The sequence below is a fragment of the Miscanthus floridulus genome, chromosome 11 (assembly GCF_019320115.1).
Source record: "Miscanthus floridulus cultivar M001 chromosome 11, ASM1932011v1, whole genome shotgun sequence".
NCBI classification, from domain to species: domain Eukaryota; kingdom Viridiplantae; phylum Streptophyta; class Magnoliopsida; order Poales; family Poaceae; genus Miscanthus; species Miscanthus floridulus.
Genome location: NC_089590.1, coordinates 61,589,136 through 61,603,568, shown reverse-complemented (window position 1 = coordinate 61,603,568; position 14,433 = coordinate 61,589,136). Strand labels below are relative to the sequence as shown.

The 14,433-nt window shown below is 43.1% G+C and overlaps 3 non-coding genes and 1 pseudogene across 3 annotated transcripts; all 4 read right to left on the bottom strand.

Moving 5' to 3' along the window:
* Positions 1 to 4,508: 4,508 nt before the first annotated feature.
* On the bottom strand, positions 4,509 to 4,652 carry LOC136495086 (small nucleolar RNA snoR136). The gene has a single exon (XR_010768870.1). It is a non-coding gene; the product is annotated as a small nucleolar RNA snoR136 (small nucleolar RNA).
* A 90-nt stretch (positions 4,653 to 4,742) lies between these two features.
* Positions 4,743 to 4,838, bottom strand: LOC136495068 (small nucleolar RNA SNORD25). Its single transcript, XR_010768856.1, has one exon. It is a non-coding gene; the product is annotated as a small nucleolar RNA SNORD25 (small nucleolar RNA).
* Positions 4,839 to 4,936: 98 nt separating this feature from the next.
* On the bottom strand, positions 4,937 to 5,032 carry LOC136495089 (small nucleolar RNA SNORD25). Its single transcript, XR_010768873.1, has one exon. It is a non-coding gene; the product is annotated as a small nucleolar RNA SNORD25 (small nucleolar RNA).
* A 207-nt stretch (positions 5,033 to 5,239) lies between these two features.
* LOC136495090 (small nucleolar RNA SNORD25) lies at positions 5,240 to 5,328 on the bottom strand (annotated as a pseudogene).
* Positions 5,329 to 14,433: the final 9,105 nt, after the last annotated feature.

Below are 14,433 nucleotides of genomic sequence, written 5' to 3'. Positions count from 1 at the left end.
GTGGAAAAGTGGGCCATCCGATGACCAAAAAATGTTGAACGTACAACGTCTTCCCCACAGACGGCGCCCACTATCGGTGCAGAAAGTGACCAACAAGTATATATTTGTAGTTTTGTCATACGTTGTGATCGGAGGTGGCCTAGCACTCAATGACACATGGTTTATACTAGTTCAGGCAACATGCCCTACGTCCAGTTTGAGTTGGTCGGTGACTTTATTCCTGAGCCTAGGTGCTCGAAGTTTGTAGTGGGGTTACAAATGAGAAGAAGAAATATGTGGTGTACAAGAGGTCCGGTCGGCTCCGGTCGGAAGAGACGAGAGGGACAGGAGCTCCGCTATGAGCTAAGTGTTCAAGCGTGTGCTTGAGGTCCAAACCTGATGGTTCTGTGGTTGTGAACTAGTGAACTTGGTCGATCTAATGAATCTAGAATTACTTGAATGTTGGGAGAGAGCACATCCCCTTTTATAGATGAAGGGGATGGCCTTACAAGTGAGAGGGAGAGAGTTTCGTATGCTTCCAAGTCTTGTTGCCCACACCGGTGGGTACAGGATGATGGTAGACACCCATAATACTGTTGGATGTCAGATGCACGTGGGAGGTTACATCGTCTTGTTTCGGGTATGGCAGATGTTGGTACCTGTATATACTATTGATGCCCAGAGGTATGTGAGGGGTTTTGCCATGTTCACTTGGTATGGTAATTTCTGGCGCCCACAACACTATCGATGCCCAGAGGCATGTGGGGGGCCTTACCGTATGGGAGTTAATGGCGCCCACAACACTGTAGGTAAAATGTCGGCGCTTACAACACTGTTCATGTCAGGGCAGTTGCAGAGTACTGTTCCTGCAGATGTGCAGGGTACGGTCCCTGGTATCGTGGTTTCACTTGAGCGCCCATCCTTGCTTTCTCCGTTCGTTCCCTGGTCCTTTCCGGGCTGGCGTCCCCGGTCGGTTGGTCCCAGTCGGCTCTAGTTGCGCCAGTCAGAGAAGAGTGACGAGCAGGGCATTTGCGTACCCCGATCGAAGACGCAGGGTCAAAGTCAGAAGTAGTGCTTTGGCCAGGCCCTCCGGTCGGAGAGGCTATCCGGAGGCGGCTGGAGTCGGAGCGAGCGCTCTAGTCGAAGAGGTGGGCTGGAGTCGGAAAACGGGTGCCGCTCCTCCTCGGCCAGACTTTCCGGTCGGTGATTGGATCGCCCTTCTGGCCTGTTGTCCGAATACTTGGGCTGGCCCATGAGTTGCTCGCTGTCTGCTTGGGGCGAGCCTTTGTTGGGAAACCGATCCGCGAAGGACTCCAGGTTTATGAATCCGACAGATTGTTTCATCTATCTGTACAAGATGCTGCCAATACATGTAAGGGACAGATTTTGTAGCTACACTGCATTCTTTCTATTACTGTGTTGAAATTAATTTGTTGATCTATCACTTATTTTTGTTCTTTGGAAGCTAAAACAAATTCAGGTTGTCTTTTGAAAACCAAGATGATAGTGGAGGGTTTTCTAGTGGTGGAGAAAAAAATCCTAAATATCCAATTATTGCATTGGTAAGTTTGGCTTGTGTATCTTGGTTAGTATACTTAATTAGCTCAAGAATAGACTGTGAAAGGCGCCTTGTGCCATGTGCATTGATAAGAATAGACTATGATGAGGCTTCACAATAGAATGTGAAGATTACTAAAAAGCCTCTCATTCTAGATGAAAAAAACAATTACTTGCTGTCCTTTGTAGTCTGGGGCTAAAGCAAAATCAGGTCCACCTTTTGAAAACAGGTTGTTGGTGGAGGGTTTCCTAGTAGCAAAGTGAAAATCCTGAAATAAAAGTTGTGTGCTTCTATGTATTAATTGTATTTTGATGTTGCTTCTGCTTTTACTTAATTAGCTCAAGGTGTCCATATAGAATTGTAGAGTAATTGAAAAGCTGCTACTAGGTATGCATCATCTGTATATGATCTTTCAGCTTTTGCTCTAATCCATTTTTTATTTTGCTTTCTGTACATCAGGTTTCTAGCTCAAAGTTAACATTTCCTGAATTATGAAGCATTTGGAATGCTATCAGAGAGTAAATGTTCTGAAAAGGCATGTTTTAGTTATGCTAAAAAGGTGTTCTGAAGAAACTGTCAATAGTTGGATAAAAATGCTAAATTTACATTGTTAAATTCATGCTAGCTGTGTCATGTTACACCTCTAGACTACCATTTTATAAATGTTAAATTCATGCTAGCTTTGATGGTTTTTGGACAATAATCCTATTTGTATAAATGAATAGATGAGATGGTGAGCTCACCTATGTTACTTATACCAAAATTTATCTGGTTCGAGTGAATTGTGATATTAATCCAATGGTTCTCTGATGATCAAGCAAGTTTCGTGATCCTAATCTCCGATTCAGGTGTGGAGCTAGGCAGCTTGGTGAGCAACTAGATGAGGTAGTGTTGTAGTCTGTAGGTCAGAGAAGTGGCCAGGCAATGGCTGTCCAGTTAAAGTTTACATAGGTGTTGCAGGCTGAGGCACAGAGAACCCTGACTCGAAGCTTCCTCAATTCCAGACAGAAGCTTCCTCTATGTGATGAAAAATCTGTACTTGCTAGGATATGAACTTGCCAAACAATCATTGTAATATCCATATTTATCCATGCAATAGATGAGCTTGATAGCATATGAATAACTGTGAACCAATTGACATATAAACTTCATCAACGATGTTGTGGTGGCTAATGGTTTGCCCCGTGCTTTTATTGTTTGTGCTGGAAAATGGTCCTACTCTTATTGCCAGCTTCTCTATAAACCTGGTCACAACATTTGATGCATATCGTTTACATTCTCATGCTTTGTAGAAAACCAAAACGAATGAAGTGAAGCGGCTCTACGCGCGCATGGGCGCGCGCAAATCACTAGTATATCATTATTTCTCAGGGTGTTTGGTTCCTCCTCCTAAACTTTAGTCGTTGTTCCATTGGATGTTTAAACACGTGCATGAAGTATTAAATATAGACTAATTATGAAACTAAATGCACAGATTGAGACTATTTTACAAGACGAATTTATTAAGTCTAATTAGTCCATGATTTACCAATGTGGTGCCACCGTAAATGTGCTAATTACGGATTAATTAAACTTAATAAATTCATCTCGTAGGTTACAAAAATATTCTGTAATTTATTTTTTTATTAGTATACGAAAATCTCATACAACACCCGTATAACATCCGATGTGACATCTCTTAAACTACATCCAATGTGACATCTCTTAGTATGCCCTACGGCACTGATGGGACATGTCCATTGAGATTACTAACTACCAACAGTTGCCTTCTGAAAGAATGCCTGTTGGATGCACTTCACTTGCATATATATTCAGGGATCAAAATTTTTTTGGATTTTGGTCACTGCAGCACTTTCGTTTGTATTTAACAATTAGTGTCTAATTATAGACTAATTAGGTTTGAAAGTTTCGTCTCGCTATTTCTCACCCAATTGTGCAATTAGCTTTTTTTTTGTCTACATTTAATACTCCATGCATGTACCGCAAGATTCGATGTGACGGATATGCGCAAAATTTTTTGGGAAGTAAACAGGCCCTCAATAGAACGGACGCATTGTTGGATGCACTTCATTTGCATATATATTCAAGAGATCAACGCACGCATTAAGATAGTTCTACTAATTGTTGTTCACTTCTACATTTCACACTTTAACAAAAAAAAGATGAACATAGGTACATATATTATTAAAAATACACTTATACATGGGACAGGAGATCAAGTGCTCCGCGTCAACTAAGTGCAGAGAAACTGAAGACTATACAACGGTTCCATCAATTGAACGATATCCAGAAATTCCCTCAAATGTCATATTCATAGAAATTCCTTCAAATGTCATATTCATAAATAGGGACCGAGACGAGGACTAGAAAAACTCGTTGCAAGATTGTCAGTATCATCTTGTTGAATCGATGTGTGAACGAGCTTCACTGCTTGAAGTGCTGCAAACAGATCTCTGATCAGATATCATATATAGCACTGAAAACTACCAACCAACCAAATAGTCATGGAAGTATGCTACAAAAGAATAAGCAACAATGCAAAATTATTTCTATAACTTACATCTTTCTCACCACGAGCTTCCTTCAATTGCTCTGATAACTCCTCCCTCACTTCCTTAGCTGAAAATGAAAGTCGATCGTTATTAGATTAGATGAATATTACACAACTGACACAAGCAGCCAACACTAGCATAGTAATAAAATAGGTACGCAAATACTCTATTGATGTTCAGCAGTACTTATGTCTCAGTAAAACACAAATGGTAGAATTTGCAGCAATTTGATCAGAACCCTACCTTTAGACGATAGGTTCTCAAGAGTCCTGTTGGTCTTCACAGCAAACCTCTGGAATGCACGGCTGCAAAATATCATGCCACAATCAGTAACCAAACAATCACTTCACCAAAGCAAGCTCCAACCCAAAAATTTGACTAGCACAGCAAGTTCATTTATTAGGATATATAAGCTAATTGAATATAGTTCCTCGACGTCCAGCAGCATCAAACAAAAATCTGAGCTGGATAGCGAGAGGAACCACTGAGACTTTTGCTTCACCTTTCCAAAGCTCATGAACCAAAAACAGCTCATGGGCATGAACCAAGAGAAGCAGCACAAACTAAAACCATACTATGGAAACTCAACCAAAAGTGGTACCAGCAAATAAACCTATCATACAAAAATTTAGAGCATAAGGTTCATGACAATTGACAACTCAGTCCCTTAGATGTTCTTTGAATCATGCGATCATTTCCGCAATAATCATCACAGGTCTGTAACTGTGCAAGGACTCATCACTGTTACCAAAGACGCATCACTTCAAATCTAAGCATTAGAAACAAGAGAATGTCACAAGCCAGTAAACCTGTCAGAAAAAAAAAATATCTGGAACGATGAAATCATGACAACTCAGCCCCTTAGATGTTCTTTGAATGATGCGATCATTACCGCAACAATCATCACAAGTCTGTAACTGTGTAAGGACTCATCAATGTTATCATAAACATCATTTCAAGTATAGACAGCTCTCTGAACATAAAGAAGCAGTCCCCAAGCTCCTAACATGTGAAAAGCTGAAAAAAACAACGTTTCAACCAGATCATCAGTCAATGCTTGTGGCCACCTGTGGCATCAGGCCCAAACTCCATTCTATTACAGTTGATAAACTAAAGGCAAATGAATGAATAAGCTGTTCAGTAACAAAACTGCAACTCAGTGGCTTAGTTGCTTTTCCGTATCAAGCCATCATGACCCCAAGAATCATTGCAGATGTGTTAGGGCTCATCACCGTGGTGGACACAACTCGAAAGCAATCCATGAAAGACAACTTTTCTAACAAAACCATGTATGTAAGAGCCGTGCGGTGCCTCTGTTCATGGGGAATATCCTAAGGCACACGATAGAGCCGGCCCAAGATACAACGGGATTCTGTAGCTTCAAGGGAACGAGTCCATTGGGAACCGATCGGAAAAACCAATCCTCCCAACGACCAGATGACGAAGCGGCAACGAATCGCATCAAATCCAATCAAACCAATATCGATCGTAATTAATCGCGCGAGGTCGCGAGGCGCGGGTAAACGGATCTAGGGATAGGGTAGGAAAAGGGGAGGGCTGAGAGGAGGTGTGCTTACTTGTTGGCGAGGCCCTCGACGAGGAACTCGTTGACAACGTAGCTCAACGCCCGCCCGAACAGGTTGCCGCCGGCCATGACGGAGGTCGGAGGCGAGGAGGAAGAAGCTTCCGGAGAAGGGAAGGGGCGTAGAGGGCTAGAGGCGGCGGGTATGGGCCAAGACTTATATATAGAAGAATGGTCGGAACCCTAGAGAGAGATTTTTTTGAGTGCGTCGGCCAGAGCTGGATTTGGGCTTCTGGTGAGGAGACGCGGCATCTTAATGCGCCATTGGGCTGAAGGGCAGAAAATTTACGTCGGTTTCATGAGTGGGCCTTTACCAATGGCCGAGATCGCGTAGATGGCTTTCAAAATAATGTTCTTTCACTGAAAACAAATTTTAAACATTTAGTTTAAAAAACGAACATTTTTAAAGCTATAAGTTTTTTTTCAGCTTGCATTTAAATAATGTTTTTTCAGCTTGCATTTAAAATGTTGGCTTGGAATTCTAGATCATTAGACTCGGGCATGGCCAGCGCCCGGACGTTCGGAGCTAGCCTCGTCTAGATGCCCGCGCCGCTGCCCCCAGTCTCGCATCCCATGCTTACCCGCCAACGTCTCGCCGGCTGCGCCCGCCCGTGCCAGTGGGGACCGCCTCCGCTTTTCTGCGCCTGACACCGAGGCGAGACAGCAGAAAGACAAGGAGGAAGATGCAACAGTCGATCTAGTTTTGAAACATCCAGATGCAACAATTGCAACATACATCTGAAAACAAAATGAAACATTTAAAACATGCGTCTGAAACACTAGCAAAAACACATACAAAACATTTAAAATCATTGTAAACATACACAAACATCCAGACAAAACACTTGCGTTTATATGTGTGAAAACATATGCAACATCCAGATAAACATACTTGCAATATACGTCAGGAAAAAACAGATGAAACATTGAGAACAAGAGCTTGCAGCATACGTGTATAACCATTGGAACATGTGCAACATCTCGATCTACTTTTGCAACATCCGTATAAAACACTTGCAATATACCTCTGAAACATTTGAAACACTTAAAACAGACGCTTGCAACATGCAGTTTTAGCGCAAACATCTCCTTGCTGCTTGGAGAATGGAGGCTCGTCGGCATGTGGAGTTCGCCGGAGGCAACGGCTCGGCGGTGGCCGCGCGGCAGGACAGGGAGGCAATAGCCTCGCGCCGAGGCAGGGAGGCAATAGCCTCGTGCCGCGACTCGTGGGCAGCTGCGCGCCTGGCAGGGTCGGCGCGCACGCAGGCATCCATGCGCTGAAACTAGGAGCGGGCAGCCGCGCGTCACATCTGTAGGTTGGCAGTCGAGCGTCGCATGCGGGAGCGGAGCCGAGCGCCGCGTGCAAGAGTGAAGCGAGGCGTGTGAGAGTTGATTTTGTTTTTTTATTAGGCGAGCGAGAACGTCCGGTCTTCCGGGCGTTTTAATGCTAGCATTACTCACTCCGTCACTCGTGAAGTTTCTTCGACTAGTCGCCATCTTTCCGTACTATGTTATTCGAGTTGAAAATATCAAATTCGTGTGAAAAGCTATGCAACATTACGGTCATACTAGTATAGTGCCCGTGCTAACGTCACGGCTTCATTTCAGGGATATACATAAAAACAACCGTCATATATTAGAAAAATAAAATGGAAAGAAACGGTTTATTTTCAGAGAAATATATAGAATAAACCATGACTTGAGCATGGTACATATATTTAATAAAGCATATAATTCCTATGCATCACAAGGGCAATAACCATTCCTCTCCATATTAATAATTTTCAGATTATACAAACGGTCAAAACTAAAATTACCACTCTATAGTCTGCACTACAGTTTGCTAGGAAGACAACATAGAAAAAATTGCAATATTTCCAAAACTTTTTCAATTCACAAATCCATCAACACAATTTTGGAAAGAAAAATATTGTTAGTACAGAGCAGCTCAAGCGGCACATCGTCATGGCTAAATATGCAGATTCCACCAAAGCCATGGGAGCGAGGCAGAGACAGAAGGGTACATGAACTGACCAGCAGTACGCTCGGCGACGTGAGGACTGAGGAACCAGTGGCAGTCCACTTGGCAGCTTCCTGGTTTTCCACCCGTCCACCCGCGGTGAGGCATCGTCATTGTTCTGCTCCTCTGTCCAATCCAATGTGCAGCTCTGAAGCCGCAATAGTTGCAAAAAGTTAAAGAAGAAGGCGGCAAATCCTTACCAACTTGTTGCAGGAAACGAAGCAACAATTCAAGTGACAAAGAAAAAGCAACGAATCGCATCCCAACCTGAGACGAAGCATCCAGAACCATATAGTAGATCGGGGAAGAGTATTGATCTAGTAGACGAATGGAACAACGAACCAAGGAAGCTATTGCAAAGGCAAGCGAACAAAAATCTTACTGGACAAAGACAAATACCAATGCAATGCAATAAAAAAGGGAGGTGTTCTTTAACATCTCATACTGGAATTAACAATAATGCAATCAGGAACATAAAAAACATTGGAACTTCTCATCGTAACACCCAAAATTTGCATCATTTTGAAATAAGTAAAATTGACTTTTAGTTTGTTGTGTGAGCATGCCAATATAATAAAATAAATAAGTTTTGAGGAATCAAAATTAATTATAAGTTTAGGAACATGTTGATGCATTCATACTGGAGCATATTTTATTTGTATTGTCTGGTTTTTGTTGCAAGTGAAAAGGAATTCAAACCCCTTTTGAAAACCCATTCGAAAAAATTCTGGAAATAAAGGATAACGAAAAAAAACTCTTCTTCTCTGTTTCTGGCCGAAAGGCCCATTCCTTCTCTCTGGCCCGCTTGGCCACTGGCCTTCTCAAGCTGGCCCAGCAAGCAGCAGGCCGACCCCACCCGTCAGTCGCCTTCTTCCTCCTTGAACCGGAACCGAGCCGGACTCCACCACCGACCGAACCACGCGGTCCTCGCGCCTGGGCGTCCACGCCACGTCCTGCCCCTATAAAGGCCGAGTCGCCACGCCCATGATCCATTTTCCGAAGCCCTAGCCGCTCGTGCCGCCCTCGCTCGAGCACCTCACGAGTCGCAACCCTAACTTGCCGCCCCGAGCTTTAATTCGCCCTAGCCGACCTCCTCTACGCCCTGGAAGGTTTGCAAACGAGTTCCCCGTGACCCCGCGCACCTCCCGCAACCTTTACTTAGGTTTAATTTTGCTTATTTCTTGGTTTTAGCGTGCGCAGCCGCCGCCATCCGCCGTCGCGTGCCTCCCGCCGTCCACGAACCGCCACCGCCTCCATCTTCTACCTAGGTAAGCTCGCGTCGAGCTCCGCTTCCATTTGGTCACGGTTCCGAGCCAAATGATGGCCGGAGTCGCTCGGACCCGTAACGCCGGTGAGATCCCGTCTTTTTCGGCCATGGCGCCGCCGCCGGGGGCTTCTTCTCTGGCCAACCGACGCTCCCATCTGATCTAGGCCATCTATTTTAGATCTAACGGCCCTGATCGGCCGATACCCCTTCACGGGGTAATTTTGTTAAAGATACCCTGGAAGACTTTAGATGTTGAACCCGCAGTCCAAAGCGGATTCTAGAGAATACGTTTTCTCTTTTGGAAAACGTATTTTTCATTTAACAGATTCAAAATCAAGTTCCATCTAATTACAGTTTTGCCACTACCTTTAATTGCTCATAACTTATTCGTTTTAACTCCAAATTGGACCGTTCAACTTGCGTTAGATTCGTCTTTTCGAGATCTATCTGTTCATATAATTTGTCACCATGTTTTTGAACTTTAAATTTCGAGTTTAGATTTAATCTATTTCTTTAATAGAGAAACTTGTTTTAATCCTAACTTTCTTGTTGTAACTCCGTTTTTCGTGATCTTCGCGTCCTTGTGATCGTAGCAACGTGTAGAATAGTTTTATGAACTTTTTAAAACTATTTGTCTCTATTGGTGTACTGTTCTAATTAAATTTATTTGTTTGCCTCGTGTATGATTGCTTGGATGATTGTATGTTGCTGCTTGGTGATGTTGATCGAGTTCAGACGGTGAGATTTACGTTGGTGATCAAGAGAACTTCTACGACCAGCAAGACCAGCAAGACTTTCAGGAGAACTTTGATCAAGGCAAGTATAGCTAAGGACCTTCCTTGTTGTCCTATTCATGATGCTCACTAAAATACATATGCATGTGTTTTCCTTGCTACCTATGGTAGGATTTCCTAGGTTTTGAATACTCAATTACCTTGTCACCTTGGGAGGTTTGCATTGGGTAGTTCTATTGCTAGTGCAACAATCATGATCTTGAAACTTGATTAATGAATATGCTATAAACATAAACAAGATGACTTTTTAGCAACAGAAGAACTTGTCTTGTAACTGATTATCCGGGATTAACGTACAGCTATGAGGGCTATATGGCTCTGGCTCTAGTTATTTGAGAAACCCTTTTCTAGCTGGTTAGAGGTCTGTGAGTTGGGTATAGGACATCCTCTGTCCTGTTGAGCCTAGCTTTGGAAGCGGCCTTTTACTTTATTTTTGGAAGGGGGGTAATGACTTACCTTAAGGGATAATGACTTTTACTTGTTAAGATTATCATTTATGTTAATTGTTTAAGATATTGATTATTCATGTTCATTGATCATGTGTTATGGGATTATTGCTACCTTGATGTTAATAAATGCTAAACTTGATGATGACTTAAATGCTAACCGCAGTAAACCAGTGTCAGCTATTTGAGCCTCATGAACCCTTAGTTATCTTGTTAAGTACGACATGTACTTATGCCTTGCTTTATCTTTTATGTTGGAAAAATCCCGGATGGGTAACAGATCAAGATTGAATTGAAGATTATCGTGATGAGTATTAGGCTTGGTGTTCACCAGTTGACGTCCCTGTTGGAGCTTCCGCAAGAGAGTTATCTTAGCAGCTATTATATCTATGTTTGAGACTATGTGTTGAATATTTATTCGCTATGTAATAAACACTGTGTTGGTACAATTCACAATTTGTCCACTTATGTGTGCGACCGTTCCTGGGGTGCACATAAGACTTTATACATCCTCTTTTGTTCTTAAAATGGGGTGTGACAGATTGGTATCAAAGCACTATTGACTGTAGGATGCAAGCCTAGTTAGAGTGGTCGTTTTTAGTTTCCTTTGCTTCACTTGTTTCATGCTTTTCACCTCAATCTTGTTATTTGCTAAGTTTGGTGCTTCTTTTGTCTTATTCTATTATAAAATCAATTGATTCTATTCTAATTAATTTGAAACTTCTGTAGATGACACGTGACCGCAAGTCTGCCCGCTTGTACGTTGGATGCTTTCAACCACAACGTGTTGTGTATGAGCCAATGGAGCCTAGAGAGGACGTCTAGAGGAAGAACTGGAAGAATGAGGTTGGAGAAGAGGTCCATTCTTCGCCAATTCCGATAGCTCAATCCCCAGCACATGTGGAGGCCATTGACTTGACCAATGATGATGAAGATGAAGTACTCCAGCCACTGCCTCGTATGGGTTGGACTGACAAGTTAAGTATCAAGAAGCCTGATGGCAATGCCTTCTACCATGACTTGCTGACAATGATGTTGGAGTGCTATTATCCAGACCTGCAAGCCACTCTGGAGTATCATACTATGGAGCACAGTCATCCTCTGATTGGTTCATCTTGGGATACTCGGTTGCTGATCAAGACCCTAAATACTCGCAAGATAGATGCAGTTGTCACCCACCATGTAAGTCAAGCTACCGTGAAAAGAAGCATGGAGGATGCTGCTTCCATTGCACTGGCCTACTACCGAGGCCGACTCTCTGATGATAAGAAGGACGATGGACTCTTGTATTACACATGCTATCTTCCGAAGGAAAATAGTTGGACCATAGAGGTCATGGTAAAAGGATCGAAGACTCTTGAGGCCACCGTTGAGTTAAACCATGATCTCACAAATAAGGTGGGAGCGTTAAAAGGAGAGCTGAAGAAGGCACAAGACATGATCAAAGAATACCAGAAAGAGATCGATGGCCTTAACGCCGAGTTAGGCCGTCCCAAGCTGTTTGAGAAGTTAGATGAGCCCTCCACCAAGAAGAACGCCGCCCCTTAAGTTTATGAAACCATTGTAATAGGCACGTTTTTAGTATCGTGAGTCGAGTCAAGTCTTTTAAGTGTTTGTGAACTATTGGTGTTCTTGCTGGATTATTATTGTGATTTATGTGTGATTTGGATCTTTGTGATGAGTGCTAAAACTTTGTGGGCATGTCCATGAGTTCCTTAGCTAAAATATTAAGGTTAAAAGTGCTATAATAAATAGTTGGGTTGGTCTATCCTGTCTCTTTGCTTGCTGTTTTCTAGAGCAGTCAGTGATGTTTTGGTTATAACTTTTCACCTATTCGAGCAATGGTCATGAAATTTTACTGGGAGTATATAGACTTCTGTGTCTTTCCAATGGCACAAGAATCACCTTTTTATCTGTTCGTATCTGAGAGTTATGACTGTCACATTATGAACTTTTGTGCTGTCTGGAATCTGGGGATAGTTTCTGTTGTGGTCTGTTTTTAATTAATGTAACGTCAGAATCAGAAAATGTGGTCTAAATGAAAGTTGTAGATAATTTCTTAAGCTTTCCAACCGTATAAAGATTATCTTATTTGGATGTCTGGAACTCGAGTTATGACAGTTTTTCTGACCTGCTGATTCTGCATCACGTCCAGAAATTTTCTGAATTGCTTATCTCTTACATATTGGTGATGTTTCATGTTGGATTATAGATGTCTGGCCATGGAAGAGGTAGAGGACATTGGAGAGGTGCTCCACCACCCCCACCACCACCCATGACCACAGCAGAGGTGTTGGCGATGCAAGGACAGTTCATGCAGTCCATGATGCAGTTCTTTTAGAACCAACCTATTGGAGCACCAGCACCTCCACCACCAAGAGACAAGCAGAGGGAATTCATGCAAGGACATCCTCCAGTTTTCTCTCATGCCGCTGACCCCTTGGAGGCAGATGATTGGCTACGTGCAGTGGGGAAACAACTCAACATCGCTCAGTGTGATGATCAACAAAAGGTGTTGTATGCATCAGGACAGCTGCAGGGAGTAGCTCAGACTTGGTGGGAGTCATATCAGTCTGCTCGTCCCAACAATGCTCCTACTATCACTTGGCTAGAATTTGTGAGGGATTTCAAGGCACACCATATCCCAGATGGTTTGATAGAGCTTAAGCAGGAGGAATTCAGATCTCTCAGGGTGGGTTCTATGTCTGTCAGTGAGTATCACGGCAAGTTTGCTCAGTTGGCTCGCTATGCTCCTAATGACGTGAGGGAGGATGCAGACAAACAACGTCTCTTCCTCAAGGGAATTTACTATGATCTCAGGTTGCAGTTGGCTAGTAACACATATGCTAATTTCCAGCAGTTGGTGAATCGCGCTATTGTGCTTGACAATATGCGATTGGAGAGGGACAGGAAGAGAAAGATGAAGGGATAGGTCTCTGGAAGCAACACACGCTCGCGCTATAATAATCAGCAAAGGTATCAAGGTCCAGTCAGTCAGTGGAACCATGGTCAGTTTCCACAACGCTCTCAGAACCAACAGCAGAATTGGAACCAGCGTACCCCGCAACAAATGGGCAATCAGACTCCACGCCAGGGAACGCCCAACAGTACCCCGATGAAGAGCAGTGCACCTAGTACTCCCAATAGGTGTTTCCGGTGTGGAGATGTGGGACACTATGCTAACCATTGCCCTCAGAAGCCGAATCAACAGACACCTCAGAAGCAGAATAGCAACCAGAAGCCCGCGTACAACACTGGAAGAGTGAACCATGTGGCGCCCGAGACCGTGGCTGGAGCACCAGAAGTTATGATGGGTACGTTCAACATCAACTCTATCCCCGCTAATGTTCTTTTTGACTCTGGAGCTTCGCATTCCTTTATTTCACAAGCATTTGTTAGAACACATAGCATACCTTTAATTGCAATGAAGACCCAAATGCTAGTAAATTCACCGAGGGGATCAATACCTGCTGCACATTGTTGCCCTTCAGCAAGTCTTACCTTAAGGGGGGTAGACTTCACAGTCAGTCCTATTGTGTTGAGAACTTTTGGAATCGATGTGATTCTAGGTATGGATTGGATGAAAGAACACCGAGCTGTGATTTAGTGTCAGGAGAGAGTTGTAGCAGTGACAACACCAAAGGGGGATCGAATCAGTGTTGGCGTGACAGTGCAACCACCACCAACAGCTATAGTAAATCAATTAGATGATGATGCTAATCCCCAGGACCGTGTTGTGGAGGAGTTTTCAGATGTCTTCCCCGATGATTTGCCAGGTATGCCACCTAACCGTGACATTGAGTTTATAATTGAATTATTACCTGGTACTGCACCTATAGCTAAGAGACCATATAGAATGGGGGTTAATGAATTAGAGGAACTTAAGAAACAGTTGAAAGAGTTGTCAGATAAAGGGTTCATACGTCCTAGTGCATCACCTTCGGGAGCGCATGTGATCTTTGTTGACAAGAAGGATGGAACACATCATATGTGTGTGGATTATCGATCTCTTAATGAGGTAACTATCAAGAACAAGTACCCGTTGCCTAGAATCGATGACTTGTTTGATCAGTTGAGAGGTGCTTGTGTGTTTTCTAAAATTGATCTACGTTCTGGTTATCATCAGTTGAAGATTCGGAGTACTGATATATCAAAAACAGCTTTTACTACAAGGTATGGGTTATATGAGTATACAGTTATGTCATTTGGTTTGACCAATGCACCTGCCTACTTTA